We start from the raw sequence: 15,000 nt of genomic DNA, 5'->3' as shown, positions 1-15,000 counted from the left end.
AAGACTTTGCTCTTTGGAGTGCTATAGGCAATAATAGCTTTGGGATAATGCACTGCCAGAGTGACTAAGCTACCCCTGGGAAGCTACAGAAATTATAGATAAGGGCAGACATTTTGATTGATTGATTGGTTGTTTGGTGGGTTGCTTGATTTGCATGGACAAAGCTGCTGCAGACACAGATATAGGCTGCGTCCCAAAGGCACCCTATTCCTTACATAGTGCACTACTTTTGACAAGTTCCCTTTGGGCTCTGGTAAAAAGTAATGCATTGTATAAGGATATAATACACCCCTTGTATGCATCCTATATTCTCCATATAGAGCCTAAAGGGCAATTCTCATTTTATTACCAAACCCTCAACATCTGGTGTTGGGCCCTAGCCAGAATACAGGCACTTTGATGCTGCTGTGTGTGTGTGTGCATTGCTGTGTATGTGCACGCCTGTGTGTGTGTGTGTGTGTGTGTGTGTGTGTGTCTGGCAGCATCTTAAAGGCTCTTGTGAAGATGAATAGTAATAATAATGATGATGAGACAGTGTTCAGCACCTCTCTGTTGATGTATCCCTGAGCCAGCCCACACTCCCAGCCCCGCCAATAAAACCCAAGAGAGAGAGAATTGAGAATGCACACAGACACACATACATGCCGCACGAACACACACTCAGAGGAATGTCACGTGCCACCTTAATTGTGGACCAGCGAAGGGTGGATGGAATGATTAACACAGACACTGAAATCTTGAAGGCCAAGTGTTTCACCCCTCTTCTTCCCTTCTCTCTTTCTCTCACAGCCTTTCTTTTTCATATTGAGACTAGTCTGATTTCCTGGCTGTGGGACTGACTGGCATCTTCTTCTGGTTGACAACATCTGTAGGAGGTGTGTGTGTGTGAATGTGTGCGGACTGGACGTCCTGTTCCCCTTAAATCAGTCATCTCATTGTCTGCATAAAAAGACACACAGAAGAAACCTCAACAAATGCTTTTGGTGGTTAGTTTCAAAGCATCACAATAACAGTTTTTATTTATGTTAGCATTACGACTTCCATAGTGACTATTGTCATTGAAAGTTCGATGGCATCATGGCAGCCATTGAGATTCTAACTAAACTATAGTCGGCAGTCTGATCATTTTTTCCTCTCCCCTGGGTGTCAGGGCTTTCAGAAGGATTGGACCAATACGCAGCGTGATCGTAGTTCCACATCTTTTATTAAATCGTGAAACTAATGCTATAAACAATAAACTTGAAATACAAAAAACAAGAAAGCCGTGACGCAGAGCAGACATACACTACTCACAAAATTATTCACCCACAAAAACCAAGTGGGACAAATATCAACTTAAATATGGCCTCCAATTAGAGACAACGACAACCGGCTGCCTCTAATTGGAGGTCATGCCAAACAAAAACCAACCTAGAAATACAAAACTAGAAACTAAACATAGAAATACAAAAACACTCCCTGTCACGCCCTGACCTAGTCTACCATAGAAAATAACAACTTACTATGGTCAGGACGTGACAGTACCCCCCCCAAAGGTGCGGACTCCGACCACACCTACAAAAACAACCCCCCCCCTAAACAACAACCCCCCCCCCCAAAAAAAACACAACACAAAGGGAGGGTAGGGTGGGTGACTAATGTCTATGGCAGCGGCTCTGGTTCCGGGTGTAGTACCCCCACCGCCCGCTGATCCCCCCCGCTTCTGTATGTCCGGAGGAACCAGACCATGGATCATCGCCGGAGGCTTCGGACCGCCAACCACTGCTGAAGACTCTGGGCTGCGGACCGCCGCTGAAGGCTCTGGGCTGCGGACCGCCGCTGAAGGCTCTGGACTGCGGACCGCTGCTGGAGGCTCCGAGCTGAGGATTGTCGCTGGAGGCTCCGGGCTGAGGATCGTCGCTGGAGGCTCCGGGCTGGGGAGCGCCGCTGGAGGCTCCGGGCTGGGGAGCGCCGCTGGAGGCTCCGGGCTGGGGAGCGTCGCTGGAGGCTCCGGGCTGCGGACCGTCGCTGGAGGCTCCGGGCTGCGGACCGTCGCTGGAGGCTCCGGGCTGCGGACCGTCGCTGGAGGCTCCGGGCTGGGGACCGTCGCTGGAGGCTCCGGGCTGGGGACCGTCGCTGGAGGCTCCGGGCTGGGGACCGTCGCTGGAGGCTCCGGGCTGAGGAGCGTCGCTGGAGGCTCCGGACTGTAGGCCGTCTCAGTAGGCTCCGGACTGTAGGCCGTCTCAGTAGGCTCCGGACTGTAGGCCGTCTCAGTAGGCTCCAAACTGAAAACAAAGCCGGAAGCTCGGGACGGGGAACTGTCGCCGGATGCTCCGGACGGGGAACTGTCGCCGGATGCTCCGGACGGGGAACTGTCGCCGGATGCTCCGGACGGGGAACTGTCGCCGGATGCTCCGGACGGGGAACTGTCGCCGGAAGCTCTGGATGGGGAACTGTCGCCGGAATCATGATGCGTTGTACTGGCATGGGTGGCGCCAGACTGGTAACACGCACCTCAGGGAGAGTGCGGGGAGCAGGAACAGGACACCCCGGACTGGGCAGGTGCACTGGCGGGCCTGATGCGTGGAGCTGGCATAGGAGGCGCCAGACTAGTAACATGCATCTCAGTGCGAGGAGGAGGCACAGGACATACTGGGCTCCGGAGGCGCACCGGAGGTCTGGAGCTTAGAGCTGGCACACCCCGTCCTGGCTGGGTGGTTATTTGAGCCAAGCAAGGGTGGAGCGCAGGCACAGGACGAACTGGGCTGTGCTGGTGAAAGGGGGGTACCGTGTGTAGAACAGGCGCAGGATAACCTGGACCGAAGAGACGCACTGGAGACCAGATACCCTGAGCCGGCGCACTTCTTCCTTGCTGACGGCCAACTCTAGCACGGCAACGGTGAGGAGCTTGCACCGAGCGCACTGTGCTGTGAGTGCGCACTGGCGATACAGTGCGCATCACCGCATAACACGGTGCTAGCTCGGTCACTCGCTCCCCACGGTAAGCACGGGGAGTTGGCTCAGGTCTCGAAACCGCCTTAGCCAATCTGCCCGTGTGCCCCCCCCCTCCCCCATTTTTTTTGTTGCTGCCTCTCGTGCTTCCTTCATTGGACCAGCTCCTCGTAATGCCGCCGTTCCTCCCTTGCTGTCTCCACCTGCTTCCATGGCAGGGTCTTGTCCCCTGCCATTACCTCCTCCTCCCACCTCCTCCTCCCACAGGATGTTCTCCATTCACTCCTTTCCCTGGCCCAGGATCCCTGCTCCTCCTGGGCACGCTGCTTGGTCCTTTTCTGGTGGGTGATTCTGTCACGGCTGTTCGAAGGATCGGACCAATACGCAGCGTGATCGTAGTTCCACATCTTTTATTAAATCGTGAAACTAATGCTATAAACAATAAACTTGAAATACAAAAAACAAGAAAGCCGTGACGCAGAGCAGGCATACACTACTCACAAAATTATTCAAAAACCAAGTGGGACAAACATCAACTTAAATATGGCCTCCAATTAGAGACAACGACAACCGGTTGCCTCTAATTGGAGGTCATGCCAAACAAAAACCAACCTAGAAATACAAAACTAGAAACTAAACATAGAAATACAAAAACGGACAAACATCCCCTGTCACGCCCTGACCTACTCTACCATAGAAAATAACAACTTACTATATTCAGGACATGACAATGAGAACAAGAACAAATAAGATGAACTTTTTTTAAAGGAACCTGTAGATCTTTAACAATGACAATAATAACATTGGAAGAGAGATTCTAGCTAAAGCTAAAACCACTAGCCTGCTAAACATCTGTAGTCTGTTGGTTCCAGAAGGTAAGTAGTGCTGTGTTGGTTTTAATAATGACCTGTTGTTCCACCTCATGACTCCCATCAGATTAGACCAAGTATCACCCTGTGTGTGTATGTGGTGTGTGCCAGATCAGCCAATGGTAGGCCAGCCGTGTGTGTGTGTGTGTGTGTGTGTGTGTGTGTGTGTGTGTGTGTGTGTGTGTGTGTGTGTGTGTCACATGCCATGTCTAATCCAGGCCGTTACACAGTTCTAGTGCAGCTCCACAGAGGGCCCAATTAGAGTAGATTAGATGACAATATTAAGGGGATGCTGGCCACTCCCTACATGGGTGTTAAAGTGCAGAAGTGTGTGTGTGTGTGTGTGTCAGGTGTGAGGCCAGCCGTGCGTGTGTGTGTGTGTGTGTGTGGCCACGTGCGTGCGTGCGTGTATCACCCCACACAAGGCCAGCCCCAGATGTGTAATCAATGCCAGACATAGATACTTAGAGTTCATCAGTCTGTGTTCTCCTACATCAAGTTACTCTTAGTAGTAACAGTGACATAACTATTGTATGAAAACTACACAAACCATATGTTTGGTATAGTTTTTTGTATACAGCAGTTAGAATAGAAACATGTAGAGCGTGTTGTGTGTGTGTGTGTGTGTGTGTGTGTGTGTGACCTGCTTTCAGACGACATCTGATAACTGTGTATGTCAGATAAATAGGTCATGCTAACCACTACCTCACACATAGAGGAAGTGAGAAAGAGGTGAGTCTGTGACCTGCAGTCTCTCTCAAAGTATCTTCCAGTTAATAAAAAAAGACCAGGAAGAGATGCGAAAGCCATATATAGTAGAAAGGTGAAGATGAGATGCACACAGATACAACATAGCTAACAGACACTACAGTGGAACAACGGCGGTTCTTTATCAATCGTTAATCTCATTGGACATTTGTTAACCAACCTACCACTCAGTCTACAGCTGTACAAAGCAACTGTCTGATTTGATATGCAGGATAGTCAATATGTCACAGTCATTGACGAACCTGCACTTTACATCAGAAGAGAGTCATTTTGAGACATCAGAACTGCTCTGGCACCAACAGAGCTGTTTTTGAACTTCCTTATCCTCTTACATCTAGACGTTCCGCTAGCGGAACACCTGCTCCAATATCCAATGATAGGCGTGGCGCGAATTACAAATTCCTCAAAAATCCCAAAACTTCAATTTTTCAAACATATGACTATTTTACACCATTTTAAAGACAAGGCTCTCCTTTATCTAACCACACTGTCCAATTTCAAAAAGGCTTTACAGCGAAAGCAAAACATTAGATTATGTCAGGAGAGTACCCAGCCAGAAATAATCAGACACCCATTTTTCAAGCTAGCATATAATGTCACAAAAAACAAAACCACAGCTAAATGCAGCACTAACCTTTGATGATCTTCATCAGATGACACGCCTAGGACATTATGTTATACAATATATGCATGTTTTGTTCAATCAAGTTCATATTTATATCAAAAACCAGCTTTTTACATTAGCATGTGACGTTCAGAACTAGCATTCCCACCGAACACTTCCGGTGAATTTACTAAATTACTCACGATAAACGTTCACAAAAAACATAACAATTATTTTAAGAATTATAGATACAGAACTCCTTTATGCAATCGAGGTGTCCGATTTTAAAATAGCTTTTCGGTGAAAGCACATTTTGCAATATTCTGAGTAGATAGCTCGCCATCACAGGCTAGCTATTTTGACACCCACCAAGTTTGACCCTCACCAAACTCAGATTTACTATAAGAAAAATTGGATTACCTTTGCTGTTCTTCGTCAGAATGCACTCCCAGGACTTCTACTTCAATAACAAATGTTGGTTTGGTTCAAAATAATCCATAGTTATATCCAAATAGCGGCGTTTTGTTCGTGCGTTCAAGACACTATCCAAGGGTGACGAAGGGTTACGCGCCCGACATGTTTTGTGACAAAACATTTCTAAATATTTTATTACCGTACTTCGAAACATGTCAACCGCTGTTTAAAATCTATTTTTATGCTATTCTTCTCTTAAAAAAGCGATAATATTCCGACCGGGAGTCGTTGTTTTCGTTCAAAGACGAAAGAATAAAAACATGGTGTCGCCTCGTGCACGCGCCTCCAGTCTCTGTTCTCTGATCGACCACTATCTAAATGCACTAATGTTTTTCAGCCAGGGCCTGCAAAGACATCATTCAGCTTTTTGCCGCCTTCTGAGAGCCTATGGGAGCCGTAGGAAGTGTCACTTTACAGCAGAGATCCCCTGTTTTGGATAGAGATGATCAAGAAATGGTCAGAGAGGGCGCTTTCTGTTTTGAATCTTCTCAGGTTTTGGCCTGCCAAATGAGTTCTGTTATACTCACAGACACCATTCAAACAGTTTTAGAAACTTTGGAGTCTTTTCTATCCAAAGCTAATAATTATATGCATATTCTAGTTTCTGGGCAGGAGTAATAATCAGATTAAATCGGGTCCGTTTTTTATCCGGCCGTGAAAATACTGCCCCCTATCCATAACAGGTTATTTTGATCGTCTTCAAGAGGTGAGTTTTTCATTTCTTGACGCTCGCCGGTTAGAAAATGGAGCATTTGGAGAACTTGCCTTGCGTTACTTTCATATCACAAACATTGCCTCAGAGCAGTTCTGTTTGATAAATCTGAAATGGCTGGATTTAAAATGCAATAAAATCTATTTAAGGGACATGGTAAACTGAGGTTCTTATACCTAGGTGATAATTGGATTTCTCAGATTACAGAGAACAGTTTCTTTGCCCTACACAGCTTGGAAACCCTAACGCTGAAAAATAACCCAGTCATAAACATCTGCATTCATCCACCTCACCTCCCTAAATGACATATATATTGACTTTTCTCCTCCTCCTGGTGAGTCACAGACAAGTCGAAATCTGACCCATATATTTGGTGTCTTCCCTCAAGGACTGACTCACATGAATATCAGCTCCTGGAGTACTCTCAACATCACCATCGACAGCACCCCAAAACAAGACTTTGCCCTTCAGCTCACCACTCCATCTAATGTGATTTTCCAAGACTGCTGGAGACCATTCTTCCAGTCAGTTGTCTACCTCAAGACTATGACAGGATATCTCCTGTGTGGGTCTCACTTTGCTGCAAAGTACTTCACCTCCCTGCAGGAGTTTGAGTTCCAGTTTGAGTTCCAGTTGGTTTTCTCACCAAAGTTTGTGGACATGAGTGACCTGAACAGTCTTGTGCAGCTAAGGTGTCTGACACTGATGAAAGTGGACCTCATCGTTCAGCCAGCTCTGGGCATCATGTTCCACAATCTGACCAGACTGGAGAGCGTGAACCTTATTGAATGTAGGATCCTCACTCTGGAGGAGGAGCTGAGCAGAGACCTGAAGTCCCTAAATGTGATTAAATGTCATGCTATAGAGGAGTTCAGCATGTTGGACAGCTTTCCAGAGCCCCTCACCATCCTGAGGTTTATGGAGTTCTTTGGTCCTCACCTGTACTGCAGCTGTGATAATGCCTGGCTAGACAACTGGGCCAGGAGACAACAACATGTCCAGGTCATATTTTGGCTTGAGGGAGAGCTGGAGATGACATGCAAAAATGAAAATGGTATCCAGAAGAAAATGGTATTCCGCAGGTACTCGGAGGCCCACTGTTCCCTGGATGTGAGTTTTGTCCTGTTCACCTGCACCTCCCTGGATCTGCTCCTCTTCATACTGGTGGTGCTGCTCCATCAGCTGGCTGGGGACTACCTGCTGGCCTTCTGCCACATTGCCCATAGTTGGCTAGAAGAGGAGGTGCAGAGGCCCAACCCCAGAGGGCACTACCACTATGATGCCTTTATGTCATACAATGGTAGAGACGAGCGCTGGGTGCTGGAGCAGCTGCTGCCGGGCCTTCTGCAGAGGGAGCCTCCCTTCCTGTGTCTCTGTCTGCACAGTAGGGACTTCCAGCTGGGGAAGGAAATCGTGGACAACAGCACAGACAGCCTCTACGGCAGCCACCACACTCTGTGTCTGGTGAGTCGTCACTACCTGCGCAGTAACTGGTGCTCCTTGGAGCTGCAACTGGCCACCCGTCATCTGCTGGTGGAACACACGGACCTTCCTTATCCTGGTCTTCCTGGAGGACATACCCCCCTAGGCAGCTGTCTGCCCACCACCGCCTGGCCAGGCTGGTCAGGACCTACCTGGACTGGCCCCAGGCCCCGGCTCTGCAGCCAGCCTTCTGGGACTGCCTGTGGACCAAATTGGCCCCCCCGAACCACTCCCTGCACAGTAACACAACACATAGATAGGAATACATGTCAACCTGTCTACCATGACAGGGGTATTCAATATTTATATACATAAACATTTTTGCTTTTGATGTTTTGTTCAGTACTATTCTAATTTGTTTAATGTAATGTATACTCTATGACTTACCTAATACCAAACCTACTAACTAACTAGGGCTGAGATTTTTATGTTACCAACAAGTGCATTGCACAACCAACAATGCACCTTTTCAAGGGCAATATCCCAAACATTCACAGCGATCACATTCATGGTTAACTCTGCAGATGTAGGTTCAAGTAGAAATTGCCTATGTTAAGTGCTGTGTACTTGTTGAAAGTGCATCTGATTTGAATCCCGGCCTAGTTAACTACAGTGCCTTCAATAAGTATTCACACCCCTTGCCTTTTCCACGTTTTGTTGTTTTACAGCCTGAATTTAAAATTGATTAAATGGAGATTTTGTGTCACTGGCCTACACACAATAGCGCATAATGTCAGTGTTATGTTATGAATTATGTTTACAAATTAATAAAAAATAAAAAGGTGAAATGTCTTGAGTCAATAAGTAATCAACTCATTTGTTATGGCAAGCCTCACTTTGTGTGAAATAATCGTGTTTAACATGATTTTTGAGGGACTACCTCATCTCTGTACTCCGCACATACAATTATCTGTAAGGTCCCTCAGTCGAGTAATCAATTTCAAACACAGGTTCAACTGTAAAGACCAGGGAGTTTTTCCAATGCCTCGCAAAGAAGGGCACATATTGGTAGAAGGGTAAAAATAAAAAAAGCAGACATTGAATATCCCTTTGAGCATGAAGTTATTAATTACACTTTGGATGTTGTATCAATACACACAGTCAATACAAAGATACAGGCGACCTTCCTAACTCAGTTGCCAGAGAGGAAGGAAACAGCTCAGAGATTTCACCATGAGCCCAATGGTGACTTTAAAACAGTTACAGAGTTCAATGGCTGTGATAGGAGAAAACTGAGGATGGCTCACCAACATTATAATTACTCCACAATACTAATCTAAATGACAGAGTGAAAAGACAGAGGCCTGTAAAGAATAAAAATGTAAAAGAACATGCATCCTGTTTGCAATAAGGCACTAAAGTAAAACTGCAAAAAATGTGGCAAAGAAATGAACTATCCTGAATACAAAGCGTTATGTTTTAGAGCAAATCCAATACAACACATCACCGTGTACCACTCTTCATATTTTCATATTTCGTGGTGGCTGCATCATGTTAAGGGTATGCTTGTCATTGACAAGTACTAGGGAGTCTTTTTAAGGATAAAAATAAACTAATTAGGGCTAATCCTAGAGGAAAACCTGGTTGTCTGCTTTCTAACAGACACTGGGAGACAAATTCACCTTTCAGCGGGACAGTAACCTAAAACACAAGGCCAAATATACACTGGAGTTGCTTACCAAGACGACATTGAATGTTCCTGAGTGGCCTAGTTACAGTTTTTACTTACATCGTCTTGAAAATCTATGGCAAGACATGAAAATGCAATTATCTAGCAATTATCATCAACCAACTTGACAGAGCATGAAGCATTTTAAAAATAATAATATGTGAATAGTGTACAATCCAGGTCTGTAAAGCTTTTAGACATACCCAGAAAGACTCCCAGCTGTAACCACTGCCAAAAGTGATTCTAATATGTATTGACTCAGGGGTGTGAATACCTATGTAAATGAGATATTTCTGTATTTCACATTTTCAATGAATTTGCTAAATTTTCTAATAACATGTTTTCACTTCGTCATTATGGGTATTGTGTCTAGAAAAAATATATTTAATCAATTTCAGGCTGTAACAACAAAATGTGGAATAAGTCAAGGGGTGTGAATACTTTCTGAAGGCACTATAAAACCCCTTTCAGACATGTGGAACGTGGTGACTTGAAAGCTCCTTGGCTATGGCATGGTTTTTTTTCGTCTGAAAGATTACACTACGGCTTTTTAAATGCCGCCACGAAACCCGCCACAAAACCTGTTCTAGGTTCGAAGCACCACTGAACGGGCATTTGAACTTGTCTGTAAAGCAATGCCGCTTCTGAAGCGGGACTAACGCCCATCACTTGGCAACTAGAACTGTCAATCAAATGATCTGCACGCAGACCACTCTCTCATAGGAAAAGTACTTTTAAGTTTGTAAAATAAAATGTCTTACCAATATATTTAGTAGAAAGAAAACACATCTGTCTGCCCTACCATAAAAAACTGCAGAAAAACAACACAACAGCACATCAATCAGCAACGTTTATAGTTGTCAGGGAAACAATACCGAACATTCTACTGTCTCAAAAGGTACAGACGCTGCTGATGCGGCACTTTTTTTAATTGTCTGAAAGGTTATCAATTGTTGCTATTGACCCGTTACTATAGCGGCGTCCTATGTAAGAAAAGGGTTATGTGTCTTGAAAATATAGAAGGAGCTAAATAAAATGCTGTACACGTGTCGACAATGCATCGGATTTAATCCGGTCTAATTAACTACAAGGGGTGTGAATACTTTCTAGCTATCTACATTATAACTATGTATTAAAAACCAATAAACCAAATTAATATTTATATAAAATGATCATATAGTCGTGCTGTATGAACTAGTCTCAGGATAAACCACTTTGAGATGGAAATACAAACCATTTATAATAAATATTAACTGAGAGTCACTCCCTACATGGGTCTCAAAACTCAGAAGTGTGTGTGTGTGTGTGTGTGTGTGTGTGTGCACGTGCCACAGTTCCTACTGAAATCAAATGCATTCGTAGAGAATGAATGAATGAATGAATTTGATTTATCTAAAGCTTAGTGTGAATCTCTGTGTCAAAATGTCACAGTAGACTAATTCGTTCTTCTGTGTTCTCTAAACCTTAACACAAAGTCACATGATGGATTAGTAACATAACGAATTCATGCATTAGCTTTCATTAGTTTAACACATACTGAACAGGATTACAGGGGGACCTGATCTTAGATCAGCACTCCTGATATAAGACGCTTCACACATACAGGAATCATGCGTGTCCTTGTAGCTTCTAAGCTCATCTCAGTATTAGACATGTTGCTTTAGGACAGCTGTCTGACAGTAATCTCTGTGTAATCCATTATGGGTGGTATTAGACATGTTGCTTTAGGACAGCTGTCTGACAGTACTCTCTGTGTAATCCATTATGGTGGTATTAGACATGTTGCTTTAGGACAGCTGTCTGACAGTACTCTCTGTGTAATCCATTATGGGTGGTATTAGACATGTTGCTTTAGGACAGCTGCTGACAGTAACTCTCTGTGTAATCCATTATGGGTGGTATTAGAACAATGTTGCTCTAGGACAGCTGTCTGACAGTACTCTGTGTAATCCATTATGGGTGGTATTAGACATGTTGCTTTAGGACAGCTGTCTGACAGTACTCTCTGTGTAATCCATTATGGGTGGTATTAGACATGTTGCTTTAGGACAGCTGTCTGACAGTACTCTCTGTGTAATCCATTATGGGTGGTATTAGACATGTTGCTTTAGGACAGCTGTCTGACAGTACTCTCTGTGTAATCCATTATGGGTGGTATTAGACATGTTGCTTTAGGACAGCTGTCTGACAGTACTCTCTGTGTAATCCATTATGGGTGGTATTAGACATGTTGCTTTAGGACAGCTGTCTGACAGTACTCTCTGTGTAATCATTATGGTGGTATTAGACATGTTGCTTTAGGACAGCTGTCTGACAGTACTCTCTGTGTAATCCATTATGGGTGGTATTAGACATGCTTTAGGACAGCTGTCTGACAGTACTCTCTGTGTAATCCATTATGGGTGGTATTAGACATGTTGCTTTAGGACAGCTGTCTGACAGTACTCTCTGTGTAATCCATTATGGTGGTATTAGACATGTTGCTTTAGGACAGCTGTCTGACAGTACTCTCTGTGTAATCCATTATGGTGGTATTAGACATGTTGCTTTAGGACAGCTGTCTGACAGTACTCTCTGTGTAATCCATTATGGGTGGTATTAGACATGTTGCTTTAGGACAGCTGTCTGACAGTACTCTCTGTGTAATCCATTATGGGTGGTATTAGACATGTTGCTTTAGGACAGCTGTCTGACAGTACTCTCTGTGTAATCCATTATGGGTGGTATTAGACATGTTGCTTTAGGACAGCTGTCTGACAGTACTCTCTGTGTAATCCATTATGGGTGGTATTAGACATGTTGCTTTAGGACAGCTGTCTGACAGTACTCTCTGTGTAATCCATTATGGGTGGTATTAGACATGTTGCTTTAGGACAGCTGTCTGACAGTACTCTCTGTGTAATCCATTATGGGTGGTATTAGACATGTTGCTTTAGGACAGCTGTCTGACAGTACTCTCTGTGTATCCATTAGTGGGTGGTATTAGACATGTTGCTTTAGGACAGCTGTCTGACAGTACTCTCTGTGTACTCCATTAGGGTGGTATTAGACATGTTGCTTTAGGACAGCTTGTCTGACAGTACTCTCTGTGTATCCATTATGGTGGTATTAGACATGTTGCTTTAGGACAGCTGTCTGACAGTACTCTCTGTGTAATCCCATTATGGGTGGGTATTAGACATGTTGCTTAGGACAGCTGTCTGACAGTACTCTCTGTGTAATCCTTATGGGTGGTATTAAGACATGTTGCTTTAGGACAGCTGTCTGACAGTACTCTCTGTGTAATCCATTATGGGTGGTATTAGACATGTTGCTTTAGGACAGCTGTCTGACAGTACTCTCTGTGTAACCATTATGGGTGGTATTAGACATGTTGCTTTAGGACAGCTGTCTGACAAGTAATCTCTGTGTAATCCATTATGGGTGGTATTAGACATGTTGCTTAGGACAGCTGTCTGACAGTACTCTCTGTGTATCCATTATGGGTGGTAGGACAGCTGTCTGACAGGTACTCTCTGTGTCATCCATTATGGGTGGTATTAGACTGTTGCTTTAGGACAGCTGTACTGACAGTACTCTCTGTGTAATCCATTATGGTGGTATTAGACGTGTGCTTTAGGACAGCGTCTGACAGTACTCTCTGTGTAATCCATTAGGGGTGGTATTAGACATGTTGCTTAGGACAGCTGTCTGACAGTACTCTCTGTGTAATCCATTATGGGGTGGTATTAGACTGCTTGCTTTAGGACAGCTGTCTGACAGTACTCTCGTGTAATCCATTATGGGTGGTATTAGACATGTTGCATTTAGGACAGCTGTCTGACAGTACTCTCGAGTGAATCCATTATGGGTGGTAGAGACCATTTGCTTTAGACAGCGTCTGACAGTACTCTCTACTCTGTGTACTATCCATTATGGGTTGTATTAGACAGTTGCTTTAGGACAGCTGTCTGACAGTACTCTCTTGTAATCCATTATGGGTGGTATTAGACATGTTGTCTTTAGGACAGCTGTCTGACAGTACTCTCTGTGTATCCATTATGGGTGGTATTAGACATGTTGCTTTAGGACAGCTGTCTGACAGTACTCCTCTGTGTAATCCATTATGGGTTGGTATTAGACATGTTGCTTTAGACAGCTGTCTGACAGTACTCTCTGTGAATCCATAATGGGTGGTATTAGACATGTACTGTCTGACAGTACTCTCTGTGTAATCCATTATGGGTGGTATTAGACATGTTGCTTTAGGACAGCTGTCTGACAGTACTCTCTGTGTAATCCATTATGGGTGGTATTAGACATGTTGCTTTAGGACAGCTGTCTGACAGTACTCTCTGTGTAATCCATTATGGGTGGTATTAGACATGTTGCTTTAGGACAGCTGTCTGACAGTACTCTCTGTGTAATCCATTATGGGTGGTATTAGACATGTTGCTTTAGGACAGCTGTCTGACAGTACTCTCTGTGTAATCCATTATGGGTGGTATTAGACATGTTGCTTTAGGACAGCTGTCTGACAGTACTCTCTGTGTAATCCATTATGGGTGGTATTAGACATTTGCTTTAGGACAGCTGTCTGACAGTACTCTCTGTGTAATCCATTATGGTGGTATTAGACATGTTGCTTTAGGACAGCTGTCTGACAGTACTCTCTGTGTAATCCATTATGGGTGGTATTAGACATGTTGCTTTAGGACAGCTGTCTGACAGTACTCTCTGTGTAATCCATTATGGGTGGTATTAGACATGTTGCTTTAGGACAGCTGTCTGACAGTACTCTCTGTGTAATCCATTATGGTGGTATTAGACATGTTGCTTTAGGACAGCTGTCTGACAGTACTCTCTGTGTAATCCATTATGGGTGGTATTAGACATGTTGCTTTAGGACAGCTGTCTGACAGTACTCTCTGTGTCATCCATTATGGTGGTATTAGACATGTTGCTTTAGGACAGCTGTCTGACAGTACTCTCTGTGTAATCCATTATGGTGGTATTAGACATGTTGCTTTAGGACAGCTGTCTGACAGTACTCTCTGTGTAATCCATTATGGTGGTATTAGACATGTTGCTTTAGGACAGCTGTCTGACAGTACTTCTGTGTAATCCATTATGGTGGTATTAGATGTTGCTTTAGGACAGCTGTCTGACAGTACTCTCTGTGTGATCCATTATGGGTGGTATTAGACATGTTGCTTTAGGACAGCTGTCTGTACAGTACTCTCTGTGTAGATCCTTATGGGTGGTATTAGACATGCTTTAGGACAGCTGTCTGACAGTACTCTCTGTGTAATCCATTATGGGTGGTATTAGACATGTTGCTTTAGGACAGCTGTCTGACAGTACTCTCTGTGTAATCCATTGATTAGGAGTGGGTTATGTAGAGTTTGGGTAGCTTTAGGACAGCTGTCGACAGTACTCTCTGTGTAATCCATATGGGTGGTATTAGACTGTTGCTTTAGGACAGCTGTCTGACAGTACTCTCTGTGTAATC

At 44.4% G+C, this 15,000-nt stretch overlaps 1 pseudogene; it reads left to right on the top strand.

The window, feature by feature from the left end:
- Positions 1–8,100, top strand: part of LOC115202530 (toll-like receptor 13) — a 61,864-nt pseudogene extending 53,764 nt beyond the window's left edge.
- Positions 8,101–15,000: the final 6,900 nt, after the last annotated feature.

Source organism: Salmo trutta, chromosome 12 (assembly GCF_901001165.1).
Source record: "Salmo trutta chromosome 12, fSalTru1.1, whole genome shotgun sequence".
Classification (NCBI taxonomy): domain Eukaryota; kingdom Metazoa; phylum Chordata; class Actinopteri; order Salmoniformes; family Salmonidae; genus Salmo; species Salmo trutta.
The sequence above is the reverse complement of the archived record's forward strand: the minus strand, read 5'-3'. Positions and strand labels throughout refer to the sequence as shown.